The sequence below is a fragment of the Pongo pygmaeus genome, chromosome 15 (genome assembly GCF_028885625.2).
Source record: "Pongo pygmaeus isolate AG05252 chromosome 15, NHGRI_mPonPyg2-v2.0_pri, whole genome shotgun sequence".
Classification (NCBI taxonomy): Eukaryota; Metazoa; Chordata; class Mammalia; order Primates; family Hominidae; genus Pongo; species Pongo pygmaeus.
The window spans coordinates 32,454,979-32,472,360 of record NC_072388.2 but is presented as its reverse complement, the minus strand read 5'-3'; the positions used below and the strand labels follow the sequence as shown (position 1 = coordinate 32,472,360).

Here is a 17,382-nt window from a genome sequence, read left to right as displayed (position 1 = left end):
TCAGGAGTTCGAGACCAGTCTGGCCAATATGGTGAAACCCCTTTTCTACTAAAAATACAAAAAAATTAGCCGGGTGTGGTGGCATGTGTTGGTAATCCCAGCTACATGGGAGGCTGAGGCAGGGGAATTGCTTGAACTAGGGAGGTGGAGGTTGCAGTGAGCCAAGATCGCACCACTGCACTCCAGCCTGGGCGACAGAGTGAGACTCGATCTCAAAAAAAAAAAAAAAAAGAAAAAAGAGGAATTTGTTGAAAGGATGATTCAGGACCAAGCTGTACCACTGACTAGCTCAGGGGCAGCGGACAAGTCATTTATCCTTTTCAAATTTCACTTTACACCTTGCCATTCCAGCCCTACCTGGAAGCCCCCTGTCCAAGGCCCTTGGAAGAGCAAGGGACAATGAGGCAGGAGAAGACCAAGAGTTGAATATAGACCTGGCCCATAATGTGAACATAAGTATTCACTTTCCCTGATGTTCAACAATTCATCTATTCAATCATTTATTTATTGGATTGTCAGATAGTCTACTGTGTGTAAAATAATCTATTTTGGCTTTATATGCAAAATAATCTGTTATAGCTTTAAAAATACGTCTGGAACTTTTTAGATTATTTCAAGCCTTATTCTGAATAAATATTTGTTACTTCTAGTTCTATAAGTGAGGAGATGTTTACGGCAAAGACTTTCGGCACTTTGTTTTCAAGGTGGTGTTATCTTTTGAATTCTTTGTAAATTACTTTTTTTTCTGCCAAATAATAACTGGTTAACAAACACATGTTCATATTTATTGATTAAAATGTTGTTACTTAATTCCTAAAAAAAAAAAACAAACCCAAAGCTTCCCAAAGTTTGCTTTACCTGCCATTCAAGGAATGTTGCACAATCAGAGCGGAGCTCACAAAATAGATGGAATGCTTGAAAACCAAGTCTGGGAAGCAGATAGGAACCAAAAGACTTCTGGATAGTGAGGTCACAGGAACTGATTCTCGTACTGCTGGGCCAGGTTGAGTAAGATGTGCAATTGCCTTCATGATGTTGGGTCACTCTACATTCAAGTCCTGGAAAGTTTCTGATTAGCCAAAGGCTTCAGTTTGGAAAGCTAGTCCCTTTCAGTGTCTATAGAGGGAGTACCGGCCACTCTCAAGATTAATGGGGTGGTCTTCAAAAGGAATATTGATGGGCAGATGTTGGATAACAACAAAAATGGATGTCTGGAAATGCAGAGTAAAGCTGTTGCTCAAAAATAAAAACAATATCCACCTTTGTAAGGAGTGTATGTGCTCTTTCTGCCTTTTCTTGGTTCTGATTTTTTTCTTCCTTTCCCTTTGATTACCCTTATTGTATTGCATTCCTCGAATGGCAGGTAATGTGAGATTTGGAAAGGATAAATGACTTGCTTGATGTCTCTGAGCTAGTAAGTAGTACAGCCAGGTTCTGAATGTATATCTTTTCACTTTAATTTCAGTTGTCTCGTCTTTCCCTCTGTACTGATGCAATACAAAGTGGAGAGTGACAAATATCAAGAAAGTTACAAGAAAACTGCTCTACTTGATCTAAAGAGGAGTATTTCTTCAGGTTTGAAGACATTTGTTGGTCTAAGTAATTAACAATAAATATGTTTTCTTTGCTAAAGGGAGAGTGCAACTACTCTCTTTTGTAAACCAGCTAACCTACCAGCAGGGAATGTCCTATCATTGCCAGGAAGGTGCCATGAATATGAAGAGTGGTTTCTTCAGTATTTTTTTCCCTGGTGAGTTCTCAGGATCTTAGGTCTATGTTCAGGCTATTCCTTTCTTTTGAAAAGACCTATCCTATCATCCAAATGCATCAGAATTTAATTTTCTTGCCTTTATAAAAAGTGTTTTCTGGGGGAAACTACATGTTTTTTAATAAAAAAAATTGGATAATACAAAAATAAAATATAATGAAAACAAAAGTACACTCAGAACTCCACTGTTATATTTTTATATGTATGTGTACATATTTTCTTTTTTGAAAATTGAGATTATATGATATCCTTCTTTTACATGACATAATTTTGTGAGCTCATGACACATGAAACTTTTGATACTTGGATTCTTAATAACTACTTACTTTGCACTTATTTGGGCTCACAACTGTGCATCAAAACCCCTTCCTGTCCTCCAGGAACTACCTTCTCCACTTTAAGTCTATGTAGGGAGGAGGAAGGGGAAGAAGCTAGGAATCAAGAAATCAAGAGAGCAACCCTGGGAACCATGACTTCAAAGTGATGATTCTTGTCCTACATTAAAGATACCAAGGAGTCCAAAACCCTTCTTTCTCTATTTTTTGAAGAGTATGAACATGTAACTTAGTTTTTGCGTGGAACCACATCTAAAGCAACACAGTTCTGCAGAATACAGCTAATTTTTTTTTTTAAAGAATTCATTATTTACAGCAGTCTCTTTATTAAACAGGATCCAATTCCTAAGCCACATGGGCAGATCTCACTTGTCTCCTGTTTTCAGTCCTCCAGCCTCTGGAAGCCACAGTGAACCATCTAGATCACTTATCAACCCACAGCTCCCTGCTTTCTTTTCCCTTCACTCATCTATTATTTCTTTTATTGTTTGGGCCACTTTGCCTCTTTTCTAGAAAGTAAGAATACTTCCTCTTTAGGAGGGGTATGAAGAGTTAAATTGTGGACATTTAGCATTCTCCTCAAATAGCAGGGGGAGAGAGATGCTGTGAACACTTACCCCTTCATCTTTTATAGCCCTTTTCCGTGTCTTGCATCTCTGTTCCCCTGAAGTGACTGGCACTGGCACGACCACCTGGAAGGAGCTGGGGAAATTCTTCCTGAATAGAAGTGACCCTGAGAAACCAGACAGCAAGGCTGATTCTGGGCCACGGCCCCAGGCTACGCATGGGCCAGCTTGGGCTGGGAGGACAACAGCAGCAGTTGTTCCTGAGTTGCCCTCCATGCCTTTTCACATCACCCTACCATCCACCCCAGGGGTAGCCTCCAAAAAGGGACTGAGGTCACATTCCCCTGCCAAAGCATGGAAGCTCTGTTCTTTTGGGTAACAGGCCCCAGGACTGTGGACTGGCAGGAGATGGGTGTGGGATTAAAGAGAATGAGGTTGGTCTCTGAGTTTACATCCTAGATCTCTTTGCAGGGTTCTGCTTTCCTTGAGAGTTAGAAAAGAGCCAGAGCATATATGTGAGAAGCAAAATGGCTGGAAAGCTGTGGGTCTTGAGTATTTATTTATTCATCCCAGATTATTTCAATATACATTCCCAAGAGGGTGAGGGTGATACCTAGGTGTTCAGGCTCCAGAGTCGAGCAGACCTAAATTTGAAGCCTGTTTCTGCCACCAATGAACTAGGCAAGCAACTTTACCCCTTTAGACCCCAGCTTTTTTATGGGTAAACTTGGGCAACCTCCTCAGCAGATTATTATGAGGATTAAGAGAAAATTGAAAAATGCATGTGGAGCATTAGTTCAGTGCCCGCTACATTGGTCTTGATGGGTGGCTGGTATTATTGTTCTTGAAAACATCCTCCAAGAAGGCTGTGACGGAAACAAGGCTAAGTCAGATACAGATCCTGCCCAAGGTAGCTTATGATGGGCAATCCTAACACCAGAAATGATGGGAGCCAGGAGAGAAGATTAAGACGAAAGGGGCATGAAACAAACAGAATCAAAGGTTCAGAAAAGGATCAGCAGAAAGGATTGTTTAACATGGTGGGGCTGAAAGTGAAAGCTGAATTGAACAGAGTAACAGTGGTGTCTGACAGAGCCTGGGCATAGTGTCTAAAGGTGGGAAAGAAAAGCAACAGGATACATTAAAAGCACAGTAGGTGAGCAGACTCGTCACCGGGCTGACGAGAGTGAGAAGGTAAGCAAAGGAGAAAGCAGACTGGGATCGATAAATAAGCAACAAGCGTAGTGATAAAGACGACGCTACCAGTCCAAACACTAAGAGGCAGCCTGTCACAGAGGCTGGAATTGGGCTTTCAGTTTAAGATCACAAAAAGAAAAATGTATGCAGATGTTTGCAGATTTTTCTGATGCTTTGATCGTTTTCCTATCACAACACTCAGAAATCCATCCCGGATTTATTCTCAGGAAAGACATCTGAGAGCCCCTCTCACACCTTGTCACCGCCTTGGAAGATTTCATCGTCAAGTTCTCAGAGATGGGATAAGTGGTTAAGAGAGTGATCAGCACAAGTTGCTGAGTTCTGGAGACCCTGATTGGAGCAGATGCCGGCTGTGTGAACTATGTCTAGACATGGAAATTGTGCTCTTAATCTCTCAATCCTGCTTTCTCTACATTCTCTGACAACGCGCCTGTTTCTGTAAACATTCTCACCACGGGAGTGGAGCTGGAAACACATGTGCAATCAGCAGCCACAGCAGCTACAAAGGGGGTTATGAAATCTGCGCAAAAATAGCCTGCTTGCCCCATAGGCATGCAAAGCAGCCAACTAGCCAGGGAGAACGTGTCAGGCGGCAGATTTCGCTCAGTGTTTCAAGAGGCTTCCAGTGACCTGTCATGCTTAGCGGCAAAGGAGCTCAGTGCTGGACAGAAACACCCAGAGGGGCTCTGGGCCTGTGGACAGAGCCTCCTGTGCAGCTGTGAGTGACAAGACCTCCTCCCAGGGAGGCAGTACAACTTCCAAGAGATGCCAGCCTCCTGTCCTACCTGCCCTGCAACTCCTCAGCGCTGGTTTAAACTTTTATTTGAGCTGGGCATGGTGGCTCATACCTGTAATCCCAGCACTTTGGGAGGCCAAGGCAGGAGGATCACTTGAGGCTGGGAGTTTGAGACTGGCCTGGGCAACATGCTGAGACCTCGTCGTTACCAAAAAACACAAAAATTAGCCAGGTATGGTGGCACAGGACTGTAGTCCTAGCTGCACAGGAGGCTGAGGTGAAAGGATTGCTTGAGCCCAGGAGTTCCAGACTGAAGCCTGGATGACAGAGAGTGAGGCCTTGTTTCTGAAAAAACTTCTATTTGAGTTAAAACTTTGAGGTCACATAATGTTACTAGAGGCAAGAATCTAAAAAGTCTGGCTTCTGCCCTTGGAACTTAATGCATCAGCTGGCTGGCCCTTTGCAGGGTTGGGGTGGTGCATTTCTATAGAGTGGGGGAGTGGGAGGGAAAAGCACTTTGGCTGGGATGCTGGGAGCAGGGCTGGCAGATATGTGTTCACCATCTGCAAGGTGAAGAGGTAAGAAATGAGACTTGCTGTGAGCAGGGGGGTGCACTGGGTGTCTTCTTTCACCTCCAGCCCCTCCTGCTGCATGACGTTTGGCCCAGTCACTTTGGGCCTCTTGCTTCAGCTTCACTACTGATTGGGAAGGTGCTCTCTCCCCTGTATTTCACTCCTAAAGAAAGAGGAAAGGATCACGAGTCAGGTGACTGGCCTTCACCTCGCCACGTGTCCTTGAAGTTGGAATCTCAGTCAACTCAGAGAAATGATTACATTACTGAGTGCTGTTGCAGAGGTCCTGGGGATATTTTTGTCAATAGAGCTCTTTGTGACTAAAGAGACAGGGTGGGTCATCTACATTCTGATGGGAAAGACCATGGGGCTAGAAGTCAGCAGATCCAGGCTCTAAGCCAGCTCTGTCGGGTTACTTTCTGTGTTATTGAATGTCTCGGCTTTCCTCAGCTGAACAAGGCAAAGATCTGTAGCCCAAGAAAGGCCACTGGGCAATAGTAGTGGCTGTGCTAGGGCGACAGAATGTGCTGAGGGCAGCGTGGAAATGGTGGCCAAGGCACTAAAGACCAGCTTCCTCTTTCATGGGAGCCTGAAATGAACCCTCTGTCACCTCCCATCCCCACGCATAGATTCCTTTCCCATTTACAGGCAGCTAGGTTGGCCTTGGCCTGGACTGGGTTTCTGTTTTGTCAAACTAACAGGTTTCTGCTGGGAGGAGGGCACTGGCGGAAGTAGCATAACTTATCTTTGGTTTAGGGGTGGAACTTCGGTTGTTTCTCCAGGCACGTCAGGTCTTGGCTTGGACCTTCCCTTGCTAAAGCACTGTGCTTCACATCCTTTTACGGGAAGTACACAACCTTCCATCTCCCCGCAGGTGTGGGCTGGACCCACAGGACCCAGGCAAAGCCTTTTAGGCGGGTATCCTATTCAGAGGGCCAGCCAGGGACCCCATTGGCCTATTCCTCATAGTCCACACCTATTTCCAAGGGGCCTCTTTGAACTCAATGACTTTCACTCTTTTGGAGTCATTTTAGGACAAAGGGAAATGAAATCCTGGTCCTTCAGTGACTTGAGCCATATCTTAAAATTGGGGTTGGGAGGGAACAGAATGGCTCCCCCAAGTCCTGCTCTGGGAGTCAGTTGTTGCCTAGGCTGGGACTCTGAGCTAGCGCCCATCATACACAGCATCCTGATTTCTCCCTGTAGCATCCTGAATCTGTATATGCTTTGGGAGCCTGGGCTGGGGAGAAGCTAACCCCTGTCCCTCCATCACACTGTACTTCAGAGAAACCTGTGGAAGATACAACCTACCATTGTGGCTCCTTCCAAGGAGCTTTGGTAAAAAGGAAAGGTATCTGTTTCTGTAGGGATAGCACTGAAGTGGAGTGTTGGAAACTCATGTTTCCAGAAAGCTTGAAGGTTTTGACCACCCCAGATGCTTTCTTCATGTTTCACACCAGGCAGCTTGGGTGTGGAGAGCCGCCTCCACTAACTTGGCTGAGAAGCCCTGGCAGCTGCTCAGGCTGAAAATAGTAGGTGCTTTGCGTTTTCATCGCAGCCTGAGCAGGGCCTCACGTACACACACCTTGGCACGCAAATGTGGGCGCAGAGGTTGTTCCAGGCATCGGGGCTGAGTTCACACACGGCTGTGAGGTGAAGCTGGAAATAGGCTCTGGTAGCCAAGAAAGCAAAGGAGCTGATGGCCTCGACCATGTGGGCTGCCACCTCCTTCCTGCAAGCAGCAGGGAAAGGACCTGCCTGAGCCTCAGTGGCCAAGTGTCTTCACCCCTGTAGCCCAGGACAAGCTTTAGAAAAAACGAAAAACAGGTTCATGGTGGTTATTTTATGCAAAACCTTTGGAATTCTTCCTTTATCTCCAAATATAAATATTTAAAGTGTTTAAATCACTACAAGAAGATAAAAATCTAAAAGCAATCTGTTAAATAGACTGGGGATGTTGGTAGGGAAAGCAATAGGATCTCCTCTCTGCTCTTGGTGCTTGGGGCACCTCTCTCTTGCTTTTCTCTCACTTCTTGGCTGCTGTTTCCCAGGGCCCTGTCCTGGGCTCATCCTGGCATTGATCAATAGCTCTGAAAACATAGGACAGCGTAGCTTCAGATATTTAAAGCATGTATAAAATGTGCCAGACAGTGTCTACAGCATCCATCTATCTCTCTCTCTATCTCTCTCTATCTCCATACATCCATCCACCCATCCACTTCTTCCTCCCTGTATACTTTCCTTGAGAAAATAGACTCTATTAGAAAGTTGATTTCATGCAATGCTCTAAGACAATTATTTTTATTTATTTTCATTTTCCTCATCATGTTCCTCAGCCAGGAGTTTCAGTGAGCTAGTCAAAAGTGCACCAGCCTTGGAGAGAGATGGGCTTAGCTTTGAATCCAGGCATGCTATATGTAGCTGTAGAGTGTTGGATAATTCACCTAAATTCTCTGAACTTTGTAAACTGAGAGTAACTACTTTGCAAGCCTTCTGTGAGGTCTCAGGGGGACAGTGTGTACAAAGCACCAGGAACATATTAGCACCCAGTGAGAGGTGATTGCACCATTTCCTTCATGTTGTAGCATTTTTGAGACTCCTAGTGAAAAGAAAACATCACAGATGTACAGAGAAAGGACTGGCCCAGGCACAGCACACACCATCAGCTCATCATGCCCAAGCAGTTTGACCTTGGGTCACTAGCAAAATGCCTCTGTAGAAGGCTGCATGTAGAATGGAGCTGGGCTACGGTGCCATTCACTTCTTATGCCATTTTTTTTTTTTTTTTTGGTGAGATGGAGTCTAGCTCTGTCACCTAGGCTGGAGTACAATGGCGTGATCTTGGCTCACTGCAACCACCGCCTCCCGGATTCAAATGATTCTCCTGCCTCAGCCTCCTGAGTAGTTGGAATTACAGGCAGCCACCACCACGCCTGGCTAATTTTTGTATTTTTAGTAGAGATGGGGTTTCACCACGTTGGCCAGACTGGTCTTGAACTTCTGACCTTAGGTGATTCACCTGCCTGAGCCTCCCAAAGTGCTGGGATTATAGGCATGAGCCACCGCTCCCAGCCTCTTATGCCAATTTAAGTCTGCTTGCAAATAGAATTGGGACTAAATATGTAATATCAACTTAGCTAGAGTCCAAAATTGGAGTAGAAGTTGTTGAAACAGGTTCCTTCATGCAATTGTTATAAACAAAGTTAACAAGCTATTCATTGCCCACTTTCTGCAGGGTGTATCAGCCATTTTAAATCTGCCCTCAAAAGCACAGAACAAATCAGATGGCATTTTGCTCATAGAGGAGAGGGTCTGTGAGAACCAAATTCCAGCTTCAGCACATGACCTTGGGTAAGTCATTTGCTTTCTCTACACCTTAGCTTTCTCATCTGTAAAATAAGAATGGTGATATGATAGTAGTAATAATGCTACAGGCCACATGTATCTCATACCATTATAATAACGATCAACCGAAGTCATGTATTTTAAAGCCTTCAGGAAACTGTGAGTGTAAGGCATGGTTATCTCACCTTGCAGGAAGGTCTTGAATCCATTCCAATAGCCTTTATTGGATGAGTGGTTTCTGGTGTTGATTTGTGTGCTTGAAAACATGTAGAAAAAGGCTGTATGCAACATTTCTATCGGGTTGGGAGGTGGTCGTAGGCAGGATGCGTCTCAAGGGCAGATGATGTAAGGATGAGAGGGCCAACTACGATATCAGGGAATAGACTCAGGATTCCTTCAGGCCTCGATAACTTTAATCCTCTCTACCTTTGTCCTTCCTCCCCTCAACATGCGGCAGTCTCTGTCCCTTGCATGAACACAGGCTCCCTCTTCTTGGTTACTTTCCCCATTTATTAACTTCCTGATCTCTTGAACAAGGTGTCTGCAGCAGTCTGTGTTCACCAAATGTTCTATGTGGTGTATTGTTTGGGTGAGGCCATGGAACTCATTCTAGCAGATGAACCACGAGCAGTAGTGACGCGTGTGGCTTCCACACCGGGGCAATAAAGAACCAGTGTCTTACTTCCCTTGTTCTTGCTTCCTCTGCCACGTGCCCCCAAAGGTACAGATGGAGGAAGCTATTTGACCTGCATCAGACTTTACGTGAACAAAAGGTAAGCCTTTATCATGTGAAACCACTGAGATTTGAGGATTTATTCTGGGATTGCCACATAGTTTGGCCTGTCCTGACAATAAGTGGGGCATGCCTACTGCTTTACTCCCCCTCACCCCACCTGCTCCTCCAATTTGTGTAATCTTGTGTCTGCCCTCACTGCTTAGGGAAACAGCTACCTTCAAAATTTACCAGTGACCTCATCCTTACTTAGCTACAGACTGCTGAGTTGCCTCGTGCACTTAAATTCTTCTTTCTCTCTTAATCTTTTACTTCATCATTTTTAAGCTTAATAAAAAGTAATCCATTCTCATTTTAAGGAAATCTCCCCTTACCTTCCCAATTATTTATCTGCTTTCTGTTCTCTTTCCTTTTCTCTTACCTCAAAACGCAGGTGTTCCCCCAAAGATCTGCCTCTGGCTCTCCTCTCTTCTAATCTCCCCACTCCCCCAGGTGCTTCCATATGCTCCTGTGTGCTCCAGCGCTTGGCTCATTTGCACAAGGTGGCATTCCTCACCCTCAGCTCCAGCCTAACGTTTCCAGCCTCTCTAGATGTCTGTCTGGGGCTGCAGCCCACTTTTGGAGATGACTGTTCAGAACTAGACTTATCATCCTTTCTCCTTTTATCCTTCTTCTTCCTGCTGTGCTCCCTTTTACTTATTTTCCATGGCACTGTTATCAAATTTCACCCAGGCTTGACCCCTACATTTTCTTTTTGACTTGGTCTTTTCCATTCTACCACTGCCTTATCTAATCAGTTATTGAGTGCGGTGGATTCTTTCACCGGGTCCCTTCTCTGTGTCTCCATTACTATTACGCTACTTGTACGTATGTAATGGCATTGGGAGGAGACTAGAAAGACACATGCTGGACTGTTGATCCTGGTTAGTTCTGGGGAAGAAAATCCATGGGAGTGGGTGGAGGCGATGGGGGCCTTCATGCTTGAAAATGTATTATTCTGTACTTTTAACATACTTTCTAGCAATGGATTCACATATTAACTGCATAATACAAAGACAACTTTAAAAAATAAGAATGGGCTGCCTGTGATGTAGTGAAGACTTCATAACTGGAAATCTTGGAACAAAAGTTAGATGACTTAGCATTAGGGATGTCATAGATGTTGTAGAAGGGATTCCTGTATCGAATGGTAAACTAGAAGGTATCTTCTGCATCAGTTAGGATTAGATTCAGCGTTGAGTGATGGAACTCCAAAATAACACAGGCTTAAACAACATGGAAGTTGTCTCTGAAGTAAGAGTCCAGAAGGTTGTGAGAGCCCGCCACAATTCTCAGAGATTTCTTCCCTCTTGCCACTCCATTCCACTCATGTCATGGGTTCCACCTCATAGTTTAATCAAGTTGCTCAAGCTTCAGCCATCATGTTTGCATTCCGTTTAGCATGACAGGCAAATTAGTACATGCCCCCTCCCTTTCAGGCCACTTTCTAGAAGTTGCTACTTCTACTTCTACTCCTTTGGCCAGAACCTAGTTACACAGAAACACTGAGCTTCGCAAGAGGCTGGGATATGCTTTATTCTATGTGGCCATGTGCCCAGCTACAAACTGGCGATTCTATTACCAAGGAAATAGGGGAAAATGAATACTGGGGAGCAATTCATGTTCTCTGCCAATGTTTTAACCTTGTGATTTTAAAATTAATAATAGCTGCTACTCACTGAGCTACCGCTATGGACTAAGCCCTGCGCTAAGTGCTTCATGTGTTATCTTGTTTAATGCTCACCTGTCTGTGAGTACTGACGGGTGCAGCCATATCCCAGGCCTGGCCACAGCCACAAAGGAAGATGGGAAACTCAGTACAGATGGAGTATCCCCAACTCAAATATTCAAAATCTAAAATGCTCTAATGAGTGTTTCCTTTGAGCTTTATGTCAACACTCCAAAATTTTAGAATTTTTCAGCATTTTGAATTTTGAATTTTGAAATTAGGGGTAGTAAACTTGGTGCAAATATTCCAAAATCCCAAAAAGAAGTCCAAAATCTGAAACACTTCTGGTCCCAAGCATTTCAGATAAAGACTATTCAACTTGTATCTAGTATATTTGTTCCCTATGAGGAAAAGCTGTCCTCATTCCCACCAAAACTCCTAAAGTGGGAATTTTCCATACTTGGAAAGGGGTTTAAATGCTGACATATGACCACCCCACCATTCAATTTCTGTATTGCTCTCATTTTAGGTTTAAAGAACTTGAGAAACGGAATTTGAACTGGATTATTTTCAAAAGTTTAAAAATATTTGGTTCTGCTTCTATGTCTTTTCTTTTTAGAAATTCCTTTGAAAGCAATAGCATATTAATCCCCGGCCTCCGTAACAGGGTCATGTGGTAGCCATGATAGTGCCTCCTGCCGACAAGGTTTCCATGTCCTAGTCCCTGGAACCTGGGAATGTGTTACCTTATATGGCAAAAGAACTTTGTAGGTGTGATTGAATTAAGCGTCTTGAGATGGGAGAGAATCCTGGATTAGCTAGGTGGGCCCCATGGAATCACTGGGTCCTTGTAAGGGAAAGAGGGAGGCAGGAAAGTGAGAGTCAGAGAGGGCAGCATGGTGACTGGAAGTGGAAGTTGAGGTGATGCAATTGCAGACTGGAATGAACCCGGGAATGTGGCAGCCTCTAGGGCTGGAAACAGCAAGGATGGGGCTTCTCTTCTAGTGCCTCCAGGAGCAGTGTGGCCCTAGTGGCCCATTGCTTTTAGCCCAGTGAAAGCCATTTTGGAGTTCTGACTCCACAACTGTGAGATAATAAATTCATGTTGTTTTTAAGCCTTGAAGTTTCTAGTAAATTGTTACAACAACAACAGGAAACTAATGCAGGGCACAAGTTAAAATGCCTCCAAGGTCCAGAATGTACCATAAATGAGTAAAGTGAGCTATGGGTAAAAAACATTTTTAAAAACATACAATCCTTTTAGCCTCTTTCATTTGTGCATTTTTGACAGAGCCATGAGTCCAAAGTTTTGATGTTCCTCCTAACTTTGTAAGAAAAATGATAATAGTGGTAAATGGTGATGGACACATGACTTCAGTGGTAGGTAGAGAGTGGTGGGGACTAGGGTGAAGTGGAAAGTGAGTCAGCTGCTGAGGATGAGGAAGCCGCAGCCAATTGTTACCTTGTAGAATTTGGATTTGGTGTTTCCAGTGTTTCTAATTTAATTGTAACACAGTATTTTTTGTTGTCTTACAAATGAAGAGTTCAAACAAAATCTATCTAACAGTCTTACAAGTGAAGAGTTCAAACAAAATATATCTTCAGGCAGTGGCTTGCTGTCCGTGGCTAAAAAACAATGTCATCTCCCACCTGTTCTTGTCACCACCTTAGGATGTTTTCCAATGGAGATTTTCTTTCTCTTCTTTTCCCTTCCCTTCTCTTTCCTTCTTCCTTTCCTTCCTCCTCTCCTTTCCTTTCTCTTTCCTTTCTCCCCTCCCCTCCCCTCCTTCCCTCTCTCCCTCCCCCCCTCTCCCTTCCTTCCTTCCTTCCTTCTTTCCTTCCTTCCTTCTTTTTGTAATCTTTTGTGCATAGAGTAGCCGGCATTTTTCTCTTGCAGCCACCCTTGTTCCCCTCCCATCCAGACACACATGATTGCATCATGAGGCTGATTTCATTTTTATCAGCATTCTCTTTCTCTCTCTCTCTTTAAACCATTTTACAAAGCATAAGCAGAAAGACTTCAGAAAGTCAGATTTCAAAAGTGGTGCACTGCCTAAAAAGTTCTCTACACTTCTTATGCTCTTTACTTGCTAGGACAATATTCAAAGAGATCTATAAGCATTCAATGAGTCTGTGAACAAGTATTTATTGAGCACCTAGGAGGAATAGGGCTATACAGAATGTGATGAGGACTACAAAAGGTAGAAGACAGCATATCCTTCTGAACATGCCACTCATATTGAAGGGACAGTGTGTCTTGGGGAGCAACTGCCTGACTTGATACTTCTTGAGAAGTTGAATCATAACGTGAATCTCCTTGCCAGCAGGATATTTGCTCAGACAGATAAGCAAATCTGGTATTTATATCCCTTCTGCATCTTTCTTGTTTGTGTTTTCCCTGCTGTTTTACCAGCAGGACTAGTAAATGCTGCATTCAAGATAGGAGCCTGGAGTTAACTCTACTCATGGCAAAATCACCACCTGTGCTTCAACTGGCCATGGCACCAAATTGATAATGAGCCCAATCTCCCTGTAGTTATGGTGAGTGACCAGGTGAATATGATACTTTCTTTGTGCCTTGGGTCCTCAGTTGCTGGAACAGGGCTCCAAGCTGTTAAAACTGTGCTGAGAGAAACCTCATTGGACAGTGTCTGTATTTGGAGTTCCAATTTATCTGCCCAGTTCCCATGGTGCCTGGATCCATGCAGATGGTGGACCTGAAGTTAATGTTAGATGAAAATGGTAACTACTATTATAGCTGAAATGTATTGAGTGCTTACTCTGTGTCAGATGCTATGCCAAGTTCTTTACATTGGTTAGCATTTTAGCCTCATAACAACTATTTACAATCATAATTGTTACTCTTATTTTACAAACAAGAAAAAGGAGGCTTAACATCACACTTCTGCTTAGTCGCAGAGCCAAGATTTGAACCCAGGAATCCATTCACCGGTACATGCCACCTGGGTAAAAAATGTTTAATTAAAATCTATGGCATTAGATTTCAAAGAATCCTAATGTGGTTTTGAAAATAGGTGTGCTTTAATTTGTTTATCAATATGTTCCTGAAACTTGAATTAGAAAATGAATATCGTAAGGGCATGGGACATGTCTTTATAACATCTACAGTACTTAGCACTGTGCCTTACACATAGAGGACCTGAAATAAACATTTGTTAAATGAATGGATGAAACAATTTGTAGAAGTTAATTTGAATTTTGAGTGTAGCCGGTAAGACCAGTGTTTGAGGGAACCTGCAGGTTTACTGAACAGAGTATCTCGGTTGATCCCATTTGTTTAAAGTTACCTGTAAGTGGGCATTAATGTATAGAAAGATGACTGGAGGGGGGTGTTTGAAAAGCAGACTTTTCCTTTATTTTTTATACTTTTCTGTCTTGAGTTATTAAAAATTGAGGACGCGCGTGTCTTAGTTTGGGTCCCACCTTAAGCAGAGCTTCATAGACAGGAACTTGGTGCGGTTGATTTGGGATGTGATCCCAGGAAAAGAAGTGAGGAAGCAAAGAGATGGATGGAGACATCGAGGAGCGAAGTCAATGTCAGGGTGTATATAAGGCACTGGGAGTGGGTAAAGGGAGTTCCTTGCCATGGGGACTTGGCTAAAGGACAGGAGGCTGGGATACTAATCTGCTGGGTCCCAGCCTTCATTGGCATCAACACCCTCAACTTTCCAGGCTCTGTTTTCAAAGGCCCAGTGGGCCCTTGCAGCATCAGAAAAGGCCCCACATCTGAGGGCAGAAAGAAACTTGGCTCACAGCTAAGGTGGGAGGGACATTGTGGTGCCAGGCGATCTGGGCTCCTGGAACTGCTCACCACGGTGGCTAAAAGCAGAGGTGAGTAAGAGATGTGAAATAGTAGGCATCTGCTATTGTATCATTTTTCAAAAGCCAATAAACAATAGTGAAAGAAACAACAGAAGTAATTGTTGTGAAAACAAAAAATTGTTTGACTTTGCAAATCTGGACTTTCACAGACGAGGTTATTTTCAGTGAGATACTCACGTGCACTGTGTTGCAGGCCAGGTTCCCTCAGAAGCAGGATTCGAGGACCAAATATGTGCGGGAGGTATATTGGGGAGTGCTCTAGGGATCTATGCTTGTAAAGGAAGCAGGATTGGGCATAGAGAGAAGCCACGCTGTGATGCAGCTACAAGACTTCAGCTGGCTCCAGAGGGAGCTCTGAAGCTGGGAAGGCCTTGCAGAGTCATACTGAGTTAGGGCAAGGGGGCGGGGCCTTTAGACAGGAGCACCCTCTAGTCATTGCGTGCCAGATGCCCCGGGAAGGGGACCCACCCTTGAGCGAAGCAGCTAGATGCAATTTCAGGAGAGGGCTTAGAGCTGAGGCCTGCCAACTGGGGTAATGGGAATCTGGGCAGCGCAGCATAGTATCTACTGTGTGTGGCTTTTAGTGAACTCACATTTGAACTTCACGACCAATAAATAACATTGAAAAATTCAAAGCCAAGATAAAAAGCAAAACTTAATTCAACAAGTCTCCTTCCTTACTGTGGCAGGCCAAATTGAAAAGATACAAGGAATAGGACAAGGTTATTTTTTCACTTGTCAAATGAAGACTTTGGACTACATCAGGAATTACAAATTGGTGGTCCACAGGACAAATCTGTCTGAAAAGTCTGTTTTATTTGCATCAGTAGTTTTTCAAATCTGATTTCTGGTTTCTCTTAAAAATTTGGAATTCCTAGCACGTTGGGCCCATATTCTTTCATCGTAAGTGCCAGCCAGAGTGGAGTAGCAGGTGCCCTCTTTGTTGGGGCATATCCTTTCCCTTTACCCCGTTTCCCTTCAGTGTGCTTCGGTCATTTTTGTTACTGGCTGAGACCTGTCACCATTTGAGTTTGTGAACTCTGATCTATGTATGAAGTTCTACTGGCTCTGAGGAGCTGTGATTCTGTGTAGACAGTCTTGCATACTGCTAAAATAGGTTTTTTACTTTCTAATGGCACAATGACAGCTAGAAACCTTTGGCTTTCTAGTCAAAGATACATCTCTTCCTGGAGTTCTCTTTGGGCAGGTCAGACCTTTTTTTTTTGGTAGTCTAGTTTTGCAGCTTCACAAACGAGGATCCCAGTGACCTTGATTTGGATCATGAGCATGAATTAAAATGCTTTTGGTGGTCATGGTAGGGGCTGTGTGGGATTTTTTAGCTTCTAGAATGTTATTTAAGACTCAGTGATTCCCATACCAGGCTGAATCTCAGAATTACCTGGGCCAGCATAGAAATACAATTTTCAGATTCTTCTGGGCCCCTCTGATTCACTAGATCTGGGTCTTGTAGGTGGAGCCTAAGAATCTTGTTTTTAATCAGTTTCTCAAGCAACCTCTGTATGCAACCAGACTTAGGAGCCATACTGGCTTCTTCTAGTTGCTCCTGGTATTCAGTGCTTGGTTCATGTGCTATATAAGCTTCTAAACTCCTGATGTGAAGGGGTCCTTTCTTATCTTTTTATTCATCCCTCTGGTTTTATGCTGATACCCAGCACAGTGCGCTAGAAATCCTGCGCACTTAATGAATGTTCAGTGAATGAATACTTGAAGGAGTGAATACACATTTCCAAATGCCTTTCTTCTTTAGGAGGTGAAGAGCACAAACTTCCAAAATAATATGTTGAAAATCACTGGATTTAGAGAAATTGATTTATAGATATGGTGTCAAATAAGGCAGAGACAGGAAGAGTCCTAACTTCATCTTAGGAGGTTTTTGCCTTGGGGATGTTAAGCAATAAATGACTCCTTTTAAAGACAACTTATACTTTTCATTAAAAGATAGATGATTTGCCCCCCCAAGCAGTGTATGTGAGTTATTTGTACAATATTTCAAAAATAGCAAACTGACTCAATAGAAAAGAAAACTTTCTAAAGTATGCCAAAATTTTGCCTTGAAATATAAACCTTGAAAGAATAAGATCAGGAGCTTCTTTTCATACTAGGAGATGGATGCCATGATAGAAATTTAATTTATTGTGTTATGGTTTATTTATCATGGGCTTGCTTCCAAAGAGTTCAAAAAGCATGTGTCTGCAGAGCACCAAGGGGAGGCATGGACAGCCCATGGTTAACTTGGATTGTAAATGGGAACAATCCAGAAAATTTTGGCTCAAAAAAATGGCTATGTAAATAGCCAGACAAAGGCCGAGATTTTTCTTTCCTAGAGGCCCTTGGCCTTAACCTCCGTTGAGGCTTCAGAAAGGCTTCAGGTGGGTGAGATGGAGAATCTTTTTTTTTTTTTGAGACGGAGTCTCACTCTGTCACCCAGGCTGGAGTGCAGTGGTACGATCTTGGCTCACTGCAACTTCTGCCTCCTGGGTTCAAGCAATTCTCCTGCCTCAGGCTCCTGAGTAGCTGGGACTACAGGTGCGTGCCAC

At 43.6% G+C, this 17,382-nt stretch overlaps 1 long non-coding RNA gene across 1 annotated transcript in view; it reads left to right on the top strand.

The window, feature by feature from the left end:
- Positions 1-8,430: 8,430 nt before the first annotated feature.
- The window catches only part of LOC134738138 (uncharacterized), a 40,215-nt gene continuing 31,263 nt past the window's right edge, over positions 8,431-17,382 (top strand). The window contains exon 1 of the long non-coding RNA XR_010123690.1: positions 8,431-8,546. This is a non-coding gene — a long non-coding RNA (uncharacterized LOC134738138). The remainder of the gene's footprint in view (positions 8,547-17,382) is intronic.